Source organism: Pan troglodytes, chromosome 11 (assembly GCF_028858775.2).
Source record: "Pan troglodytes isolate AG18354 chromosome 11, NHGRI_mPanTro3-v2.0_pri, whole genome shotgun sequence".
Lineage (NCBI taxonomy): Eukaryota > Metazoa > Chordata > Mammalia > Primates > Hominidae > Pan > Pan troglodytes.
The window spans coordinates 7,198,487-7,208,198 of NC_072409.2; positions in this window are offsets into that span (position 1 = coordinate 7,198,487).

The window sequence follows — 9,712 nt, forward strand, 5'->3', positions numbered from 1 at the left end:
GAATCACTGGAACCCGGGAGGCAGAGGCTGTAGTGAGCCGAGATTGCGCCACTGCACTCCAGCCTGGGTGACAGAGTGAGACCCTGTCTCAAAAAAAAAAAAAAAAAAAAAGGAAAAAGAAAATGGAGATTTTCAGAGGAGCTGCCTCCTGGCGGATTCAGTGGAAACTCCCTGTTCTTTCTGGGTGCGAACTCATTGAATCCTCATGACAACCCCACAAGGGAGGTGTTAACTGCCACCCCCATTTCACAGACGAAGGAACGGGGAGAGTGGACGCCAAGGAGCTGCCTGAGACCACATAGCTAGGGGAAGGCGGAGCCAGGATTCGAACTCTGGCCACAGAGCCACCTCTCGCCATAGCGCACTCTCAGTCTTGAGCCTGAGACGGTGGGGCCATGTGCAGTGTCCAATAACATTGGTGACTGTTACTGAGAAGGTCCCAGGCCTCTGCTCCCGCATCCTGGGTGCCCCGGGCAGGAAGTGCACCCCCCTCCCCACCCCGGAAGTCTCGGGGCAGTCAGTTCTTTCTGGCCCACAATGAGCCCATCTGATTCCCTTTGAGCAGGGGCCGGCTGCTGCACCCACCGCACACAGGCTCATCATCCAGGGTGGGCAGTGGCTTCTCTGCACCCCCACGGGGACAGGGAGGCCCCATGCACTCTGGGCATCAGAATTCAGGTCTTCTGTGTGTTCTCCACGTTGCAGCAAACCAACGGCGCTCGCATCCTGCTTCCTGGGGCTGAGACACCAAAGCAGGAAATTGCATAACAGGCATTGCTGGCCGAGCTCCACGCAGATGGCTCTGGGTGGTGCAGTTCACTGTCGTGGTTTGGCTTCTCGGTGTGGAGTCGGCTCCTGAGCTCTGCCCATGAGAGACTATGGTGTGTGTGTGTGTGTGTGTGTGTGTGTGTGTGTGTGTGTGTGTGTGTGTGTACAGAGAATGGTATGCAGGCCTAACCTGATAGCAGGGTTTCAGAAGCTCAGGAGAGCAAAGCCTTCATGCAGAGGCGCAGTGAGACGGGAGATGGGGAGACGCAGCTGAATCTGTGGGTAACAGTTTCGAGAGGGAAATGTACAAGGAGGGAGTTGTGAGTAAAGTGGATTCCAAGTGGCATTTAGTCACAGAGTGGAAGCCCTCCAGCCTCTCCAGCTGACAGCAGGTGAAATTTAGAAGTCCAGACTGGGAGAAGAGGCACAGACAGTAGATTCTGCCCAGCTGTCACGGGTTCCTCTCCAGGATCCGGGCCTGGGAGAGCCGGCTGTCTGGGCCAGGCCAGGCTCACCTGCCTGAGACATCCAGGGTCTGGGAGAAGCAGCTGCACAGCGACCCCATAACATCTCCACCTCCCACCTTCGAAGTCACTTCTCAGGAGAGCCTCTTCTGCTCTGGGGCTGTTTTAAATGGGACAGAGACTTGCTGTAGTCTGGGCCATGAGGCCAAACAGGAAAGCCCCTCTTGGAGCCCAAAAGAAGACAGTTTCATCAGGAACTACAAAAAAGCTGATGGCCTGGCGGGGCGCGGTGGCTCACGCCTGTAATCCCAGAACTTTGGGAGGCCGAGGTGGGTGGATCACGAGGTCAGGAGTTCAAGACCAGCCTGACCAACATGGTGAAACCCTGTCTCTACTAAAAATACAAAAATTAGCCAGGCATGGTGGCGGGTGCCTGTAATCCTAACTACTCAGGAGGCTGAGGCAAGAGAATCGCTTGAACCCAGGAGGCAGACGTTGCAGTGAGCCGAGACCGTACCACTACACTGCAGAGCCTGGGTGACAGAGTGAGGCTCCATCTAAAAAAAAAAAAAAAAAAAAAAAAGTGTGATGGCCTGTGGCGCTTGCAGGCCCTCGGAGGTTTCTAACAGCCCAGGTGATCTTCTGTCGCCTCTGGCTTGGTGGTTCTCTTGGTCATCCTCTATCCTGCTTGGGCGCTCCCACAGAAACGGCTTCCCACCTGGTTGGGGTCTGGGCATAGGATGAAAGCAAATATTTTACTGTGTGACAGTCCAAAAATTGCCCATCAGGATCATAGGGCACAACCAGCCGCTCCGGTGCTGTCCAGGCCCCTTCCTGCCACTGCTGACCCTTCAAGTATGCTCTTCCCCTTCAATCAGTGAGGACGCTGCCCCACAGAAGGGACCAAAGGGCTTGCCAAAGGTCACTTTTCTGGGAAGATGCAGAGCTAGGCTGGTTTCAAACACCCGGCCTTTGACTCCGTGCTTTGTCTCAGCTCCTTCTATGACACCCCAGCCTTCTGGTACCCCAGTTCTACCAGACTGCCCTCAGCTGTCCTGTTGCTAAGGTTCCTCGGCATGACGCTGAGTCCGAGTCCTTAGCAGCCCTGTTGACCCTGGATGATGGAAACTTTTTTTTTTTTTTTGAGACGGAGTTTCACTCTTGTCCCCCAGGCTGGAGTGGAATGGTGCAATCTCAGCTCACTGCAACTTCTGCCTCCCGGGTTCAAGCAATTCTGCCTCAGTCTCCTGACTAGCTGGGATTACAGGCGCTCCATGCCACGACCGGCTAATTTTTATATTTTTAGTAGAGATGGGGTTTCACCACGTTGGCCAGGCTGGTCTCGAACTCCTGACCTCAGTGATCTGCCCGCCTCGGCCTCCCAAAGTGCTGGGATTACAGGCTTGAGCCACTGCGCCCGGCCGATGGAAACTACTAAATGCAAGCGAACACATCGGAGTGAATGAACTCCATCTCTGTGCCTGTGTGCAGGGAGGTGAACCCGAAATCAACATGGGAACTGGCGAAGGCCAGCCCAGCTCCCTTCAGGCCCAGACGGCACGACTTGGAATGCAGAGGCAGGATTAGTTCCTGTATCAGCCTGAGCCCTGGTTCTTATTTCATGTTCCCTTTTTAATCAGACAGAAGAAGGGTGGCGCGGCTGGGTGTTTACGGCGGGCCAGACACAGCTGGGAGCCCTGCACTATTCCTGGCTGCCACTTGTCTTGCTGAGTGAGGCCGGGCTTGTCACTCAACCTCACATGCCTGAGTTTCCTAATCGTCAGGCCAGAGACACGCACACTTACCCTGTCCTCCCCGGTCTGGGGCCCAGCAAAGGCGTAGCAGTTGTGCTCCGTGTTAAACATGCAAATGGAGCCCCCAGAATAATCACACTGAGCACCAGGGCTTAGCTCAGAGACCAGGGACTCTTCTCTCTAAATACGGCTCAATTCTTCTGCAACATCTAGACCACAGGGGCCTGGCTTAGTGATGTGGGATTCTCAGCATCCATGACAAATGCAGACTGAATGCTGGTCAGACAGTCACACAAATGTATTAAAATGCTTTACCTCAGCTTTATTGGGATACAGTTCAGATACCACACAACTCACCTATTTAAAGTGTACGGTTCTGGCTGGGTGTGGTGGCTCCTGCCTGTAATCCCAGCACTTTGGGAGGCCAAGGCGGGCAGATCACCTGAAGTCAGGAGTTCAAGACCAGCCTGGCCAACATGGCGAAATCCTGTCTCTACTGAAAAAAATACAAAAATTAGCAGGGCATGGTGGCACACACCTGTAATCCCAGTTACTCAGGAGGCTGAGGCAGGTGAATCACTTGAACCTGAGAGGCAGAGGTTACAGTGAGATTGCACCACTGCACTCCAGCCTGGGTGACAAAGACTCCATTAAAAAAAAAAAAAAAAAGTGTACGTTTCTGGCCAGTGCAGTGGCTCCTGCCTGTAATCCCAGCACTCTGGGAGACCGAAGTGGGAGGATCTTGGGCTCAGGAGTTTGAGACCAGCCTGGGCAACATAGTGAGACCCCATCTCTACAAAAAAACTTAAAAATTAGCCAGGCATAGGCCAGACTCAGTGGCTCATGCCTGTAATCCCAGCACTCTGGGAGGCTGAGGCAGGTGGATCACAAGGTCAGGAGTTCAAGACCAGCTTGGCCAAGATGGAGAAACCCTGTCTCTACTAAAAATACAAAAATTAGCTGAGTGTGATGGCGGGCGCTTGTAATCCCAGCTACTCGGGAGGCTGAGTCAGAGAATTGCTTGAACCCGGGAGGCAGAGGTTGCAGTGAGCCGAGATTGCGCCACTGCACTCCAGCCTGGGTGACAGAGTGAGACTCCATCTCAAAAAGCTAACAACCACAACAAAAATTAGCTGGGCGCGGTGGCACATTCTCATCATCCCAGCTACTCAGGAGAATGAGGTGGGAGGTCGAGGCTGCAGCGAGCCCTGATCGTGCCACCGCACTCCAGCTGGGCGACAGTGAGTCCCTGTCTCACAAAATAAAAGCAAATAGAAAGTGTACGGTTCTATGGTTTTAGTATATTCACAGATACGTACAATCACCTTGGCCCAGTTGGGCTCTAGAATAAAGTAACCATAGACCGGATGCGTCGTCAACCACAGAAACCAATCCTTCACAGTTCTGGAGGCTGGAAGTCCAAGATGAAGACGCCCACAGTTTCTGCGTGGTGAGGGCCACCTCCCGGTTCACAGAAGCGCCTCCTCGCTGTGCGGTCATGTGACGGAGGCCGGAAGGCAGGTCCGACAGCCTCTGGGGAAGGAGAGCCCAGAGTAGCTGAGGAACTGGGGGGCCCACACCAGCCTGCTGGGGGGCTTCAAATGTTCTTTTAGGAGTGACGAGGGAATCGACCTGCCCAGCTCTGCAGCCCTGGGGGCCACAGAGGACCGGGGCACAGCCGGCGCCTCTGCTCGGGGCTCCGGCCTCCATCTCTGGGAGCGAGCACCCATGGATGCCTCACTCCATCCAGGGTCACTGTCGCGCAGCAGCCGCTTTCCAGAAGGCAGCCGGCCATTGACGAGTGACCAGGCGGAGACGGCGAAGGCCAGAAGCTCCGCCAGAGGCCGCGTGCCAGCCCCTCGCCTGTGAGGGGGGCCTGGGTCTCCGGGCTCCCCAGGACGGTGCTTCCTCTTGCAGCTGGGCCTGGAGGCGGGAGAGGGTCATGTGAGCCCCCCTGGGCGGGCGGTGCCTCTGCGGCTGTGACCTTGAGCAAGTCCCCCTCCTGTCAGGTCTCGGTTTCCTAGGACATGGAGTGGGGACGGAGGTGGTTCCTCACCTCGCAAGATTGCGGAGGCACGTGAAGCCGATGCTCCTGAGCTTCTGGACAAGTGCCCAGCCCAGAGTAAGCGCTTAGCAAATCCGAGTGATTCGGCGGCACCACTGAGCCTCAGTTTCCTCATCTGCAAGACAGGGTTACGCTTTCCTCACAGGGAGGAGGGTTCCGGGGGGTCATCAGGCAAGGCCCTCAGCACAGAACCGCCAATAGCTAACACCTATTATTGACCTTGTTGTAACAGGATGATAAAATGGTTTTCTTGACTGGGCGCCGTGGCTCATGCCTGTAATCCCACCACTTTGGGAGGCTAAGGCAGGAGGATTACTTGAGCCCAGGAGTGGAGACCAGCCTGGGCAACATAGTAAGACCCTGGTCTCTACAAAAAATAGAAAATAGCCCAGCGTGATGGGGCATGCCTGTAATCCCAGCTCCTCCGGAGGCTGAGTCAGGAGGATTGCTTGAGCCCAGGAATTCAAGGCTGCAGTGAGCTGTGATTGCACCACTGCACTCCAGCCTGGGTCACACAGCGAGACCCGATCCCTGCCCCACCCCCCACCGCCCAAAAAGCTTTTATTTGCTGCCCCAATTTTAGCTGAGACTTTGAGGGGACAAAACAATACAAGGGGTGAGGTCCCCCACCCCACAGGCCATCTTGCTGGACGTGCTTTGAGGCTGTGCAGCGCCGTGGCCGGCACCTGTCCAGTGCCCACTTGGTATAAATGAGGCAGATGGATGAGGTGGGTGGAAGAAAGGCCCCTGGCCGAGCTGCTCATGTGGACCACGTGTCCCTTGGAGGGTGGGCTGCCTCCTTCCTGGTTGCAGCCTGACCGAGGTGGGCAGCCAGTGCCTAAGGTTTGATCCGTGTTAACCGCAATCACTGTCATTGGACTCATCATCAAAAGCATAGGTGTGGCCGGGTGCGGTGGCTCACGCCTATAATCCCAGCACTTTGAAAGGCCACGGCGGGTGGATCACCTGAAGTGAGGAGTTCGAGACCAGCCTGGCCAACATGGTGAAACTCCATCTCTACTAAAAATACAAAAATTAGCCAGGGTGGTGGCAGGCTCCTGTAATCTCAGCTACTCAGGAGGCTGAAGTAGGAGAATTGCTGGAACCCGGGAGGTGGAGGTTGCAGTGAGCCGAGATTGCGCCATTGCACTCCAGCCCAGGCAAAAACAGCGAGACTCTGTCCCAAAAAAAAAGCATAGGTACATGTGGCTCCTGGAGTCAGAACTGTGGCTGGCCGCCTGCCTCCTTGGCAGGCAGTCACCTTCCCGGAGCTGCAGAACTTTTTCATCCTACAAATCTGAAACTACACACATTAAAGGACAGTTCCCCCTTCTCCTCTCTTTCCAGCCCCTGGCAGCCAGCACTCCACTCTTAAGAGTTTGCCCTTTTGGCCGGGTGTGGTGGCTCACGCCTGTAATGCCAGCACTTTGGGAGGCCGAGGCGGGCGGATCACGAGGTCAGGAGATTGAGACCATCCTGGCTAACACGGTGAAACCCCGTCTCTACTAAAAATACAAAAAAATTAGCCGGGCATGGTGGTGGGCGCCTGTAGTCCCAGCTACTCAGGAGGCTGAGGCAGGAGAATGGCGTGAACCCAGGAGGCGGAGCTTGCAGTGAGCCGAGATCATGCCACTGCACTCCAGCCTGGGTGACAGAGCGAGACTCCATCTCAAAAAAAAAAAAGAAAAAAAGAGTTTGCCCTTTTTTTTTTTTTTTTTTTGAGAAGGAGTCTCACTCTGTCGCCCAGGCTAGAGTAGAGTGGAGTTCAGTGGCGCCTCTCAGCTCACTGCAACCTCTGCCTCCCAGGTTCAAGTGATTCTCCTGACTCAGCTTCCTGAGTAGCTGAGATTACAGGTGCCTGCCACCACACCTGGCTAATTTTTGTATTTTTAGTAGAGACAGGGTTTCACCATGTTAGCCAGGCTGGTCTCGAACTCCTGACCTCAGGTGATCCACCCTCCTCGGCCTCACAAAGTGCTGGGATAACAGGCATGAGCCACCGTGCCTAGCCTTGAATTTCTCTTAAGTCTTAAGAGTAGGAGTAGGGGAGGTGATGTTGCTCAAACTCTTTTTTTAAAAAAACAGCTTTGTTTAGGTATAATTAACATATAATATGTAAAGTGAACAATTTTTTAGTTTTTAAGAGATAGGGTCTCGCTGTGTTGTCCTGGCTGGAGTGAAGTGGTATGATCGTAGCTCACTGTAGCCTCAACTTTCCAAGCTTAAGCCATCCTCCTGCCTCAGCCTCTGGAGTAGCTGGCACTATAGGCACAAGCTACCAAACCTGCTATTTTTTTTTTTTTTAAGACAAAGTCTCACTCTGTTGCCCAGGTTGCTCACTACAACCTCCGTCTCCCAGGTTTAAGCAATTCTCCTGCTTCAGCCTCCTGAGTAGCTTAGATTACAGGCACCTGCCACCACACCTGGGTAACTTTTTGTATTTTTAGTAGAGACGGGGTTTCACCATGTTGGCCAGGCTGGCCTTGAACTCCTGACCTCATGATCCACACGCCTCGGCCTCCCAAAGCACTGGGATTACAGGCGTGAGCCACCATGCCCAGACTAATTTTTGTATTTTTTGTAGAGATGGGGTTTCGCCATGTTGGCCAGGCCGGTCTCAAACACCTAAGTTCAGGCAGTCCTCCCACTTCGGCCTCCCAAAGTGCTGGGATTATAGGTAAGAGCCACTGCACCCAGCTATTAATACTTTCTTTTATGGATTATGCTTTTGGTCTAAGAAATCTTTGTTTAATCCAACATTACGAAGATTTTCTCCTGTGTTTTCTTCAATAGTTGTAGATTTTACATTGATGTCTATGGTCCAATTTTGAGTCAGTTTTATATGTGCAGGGCAGGAGTCAAAGTTCTCATTTTGGCACATGGAGACCTAATCATCCCGGCAGCTTTTGTTGCAAAGCCTGTCCTTTCTCGCTGTGTTACCTTCCACCTTTGTCGAAAATCAAATGACCAGATACGTGTGGATCTATCTCTGGGTGTTCTATTCTGTACAATTAACCTATGTTTCTTTAAATCTTGACACCAGGACCACATGGTCTTGAATAATGTAGCTTTCTAATATGTCTTTTAAAATAATAGTTGTATATATTTTGGAAGTACATGTACTATTTTAATAATTTATGTATATAAATTATATATATTATTATTATTATTATTATTTTTTTGAGATGGAGTCTCCATCCGTCTCCCAGGCTGGAGTGCAATGGCACGAACTCGGCTCACTGCAACCTTCGCTTCCTAGGTTCAAGTGATTCTCCTATTTCAGCCTCCTGAGTAGCTGGGACTACAGGAGTGTGCCATCATGCCTAGCTATTTTTTGTATTTTTAGCAGAGACAGGGTTTCACCATGTTGGCCAGGCTGGTCTTGAGCTCCTGACCTCAAGTGATCCTCCCCCTTCATCCTCCCAAAGGGTTGGGATTACAGGCGTGAGCCACCGCACCTGGCCAAATTTTATAATGTCTTAAAGAAAAGAAGTGTAAGTCCTCAAACCTTGTTCTTCTTTTCCAAAATTTTATGAAATATTTATAGCTCCTTTGCATCTCCATATGAATTTTAGAATCAGCTACCAAAAAAAAAAAGAAGTCTGTCGGGATTTTGATTTTGATTGGGACTACATTGAATCCATAGGTCAATTTGGAGAGAAGTGGCAACTTAACAATAGTGAATGTTCTGATTCATGACTGTGTGTCCCGTTTATTTAGGTGTTCTTTAATTTCAATCAGCGATGTTTTGTAGTTTTCGGTGTACAGTCTTGCACGTCTTTTTTTTTTTTTTTTTTTTTTTGAGATGAAGTCTCGCTCTGTCCCCCGGCCTGGGGGGCAGTGGCACGATCTCGGCTCACTGCAACCTCTGCTCCGGGGTTCATGCCATTCTCCTGCCTCGGCCTCCTGAGTAGCTGGGACTACAGGCGCCCGCCACCACGCCTGGCTAATTTTTTTTGTATTTTTAGTAGAGATGGGGTTTCACCGTGTTAGCCAGGATGGTCTCCATCTCCTGACCTCGTGATCCGCCCACCTCAGCCTCCCCAAGTGCTGGGATCACAGGCGTGAGCCACCGCGCCCGGCCGCACATCTTTTGTTAGATTTATACTTAGGCAAATCATATTTTTGTTGCTATTGTAAATGATATTGGAATTTTGAATTCCAATTTCTGATTACTTATTGGTAGTATTCGGAAGGACAATTGTTTTCTGTTTATTGAGCTTGTATTCTGAAGCCTTCTTAAGTCACTTACTAGTTTTAATAGCTTTTTCTGGCCGAGCTTAGTGGCTTACGCCTGAAATTCCTGTACTTTGGGAGGGAGAGGCAGACGACTCGCAATCACTTGAGGTCAGGAGTTCCAGAACAGCCTGGCCATCTCTAGTAAAAATACAAAAATTACCTGGGCATGGTGATACGCGCCTGTAATCCCAGCTACTCAGGAGGCTGAGGCCCGAGAATTGCTTGAACCCAGGAAGTGGAGGTTACAGTCAGCGGAGATCCCAGCATTGCACTCCAGCCTGGGTGACAGAGTGAGACTGTCTCGAAAATAACTTTTTCCCTAGATTTCACGGGATTTTCTAAGTAGATGATTATGTTATCTGCATGTAAAGCCTGTTTTACATCTTTCTAACCTACATGCCTTTTGTTTCTTTTCCTTGCCT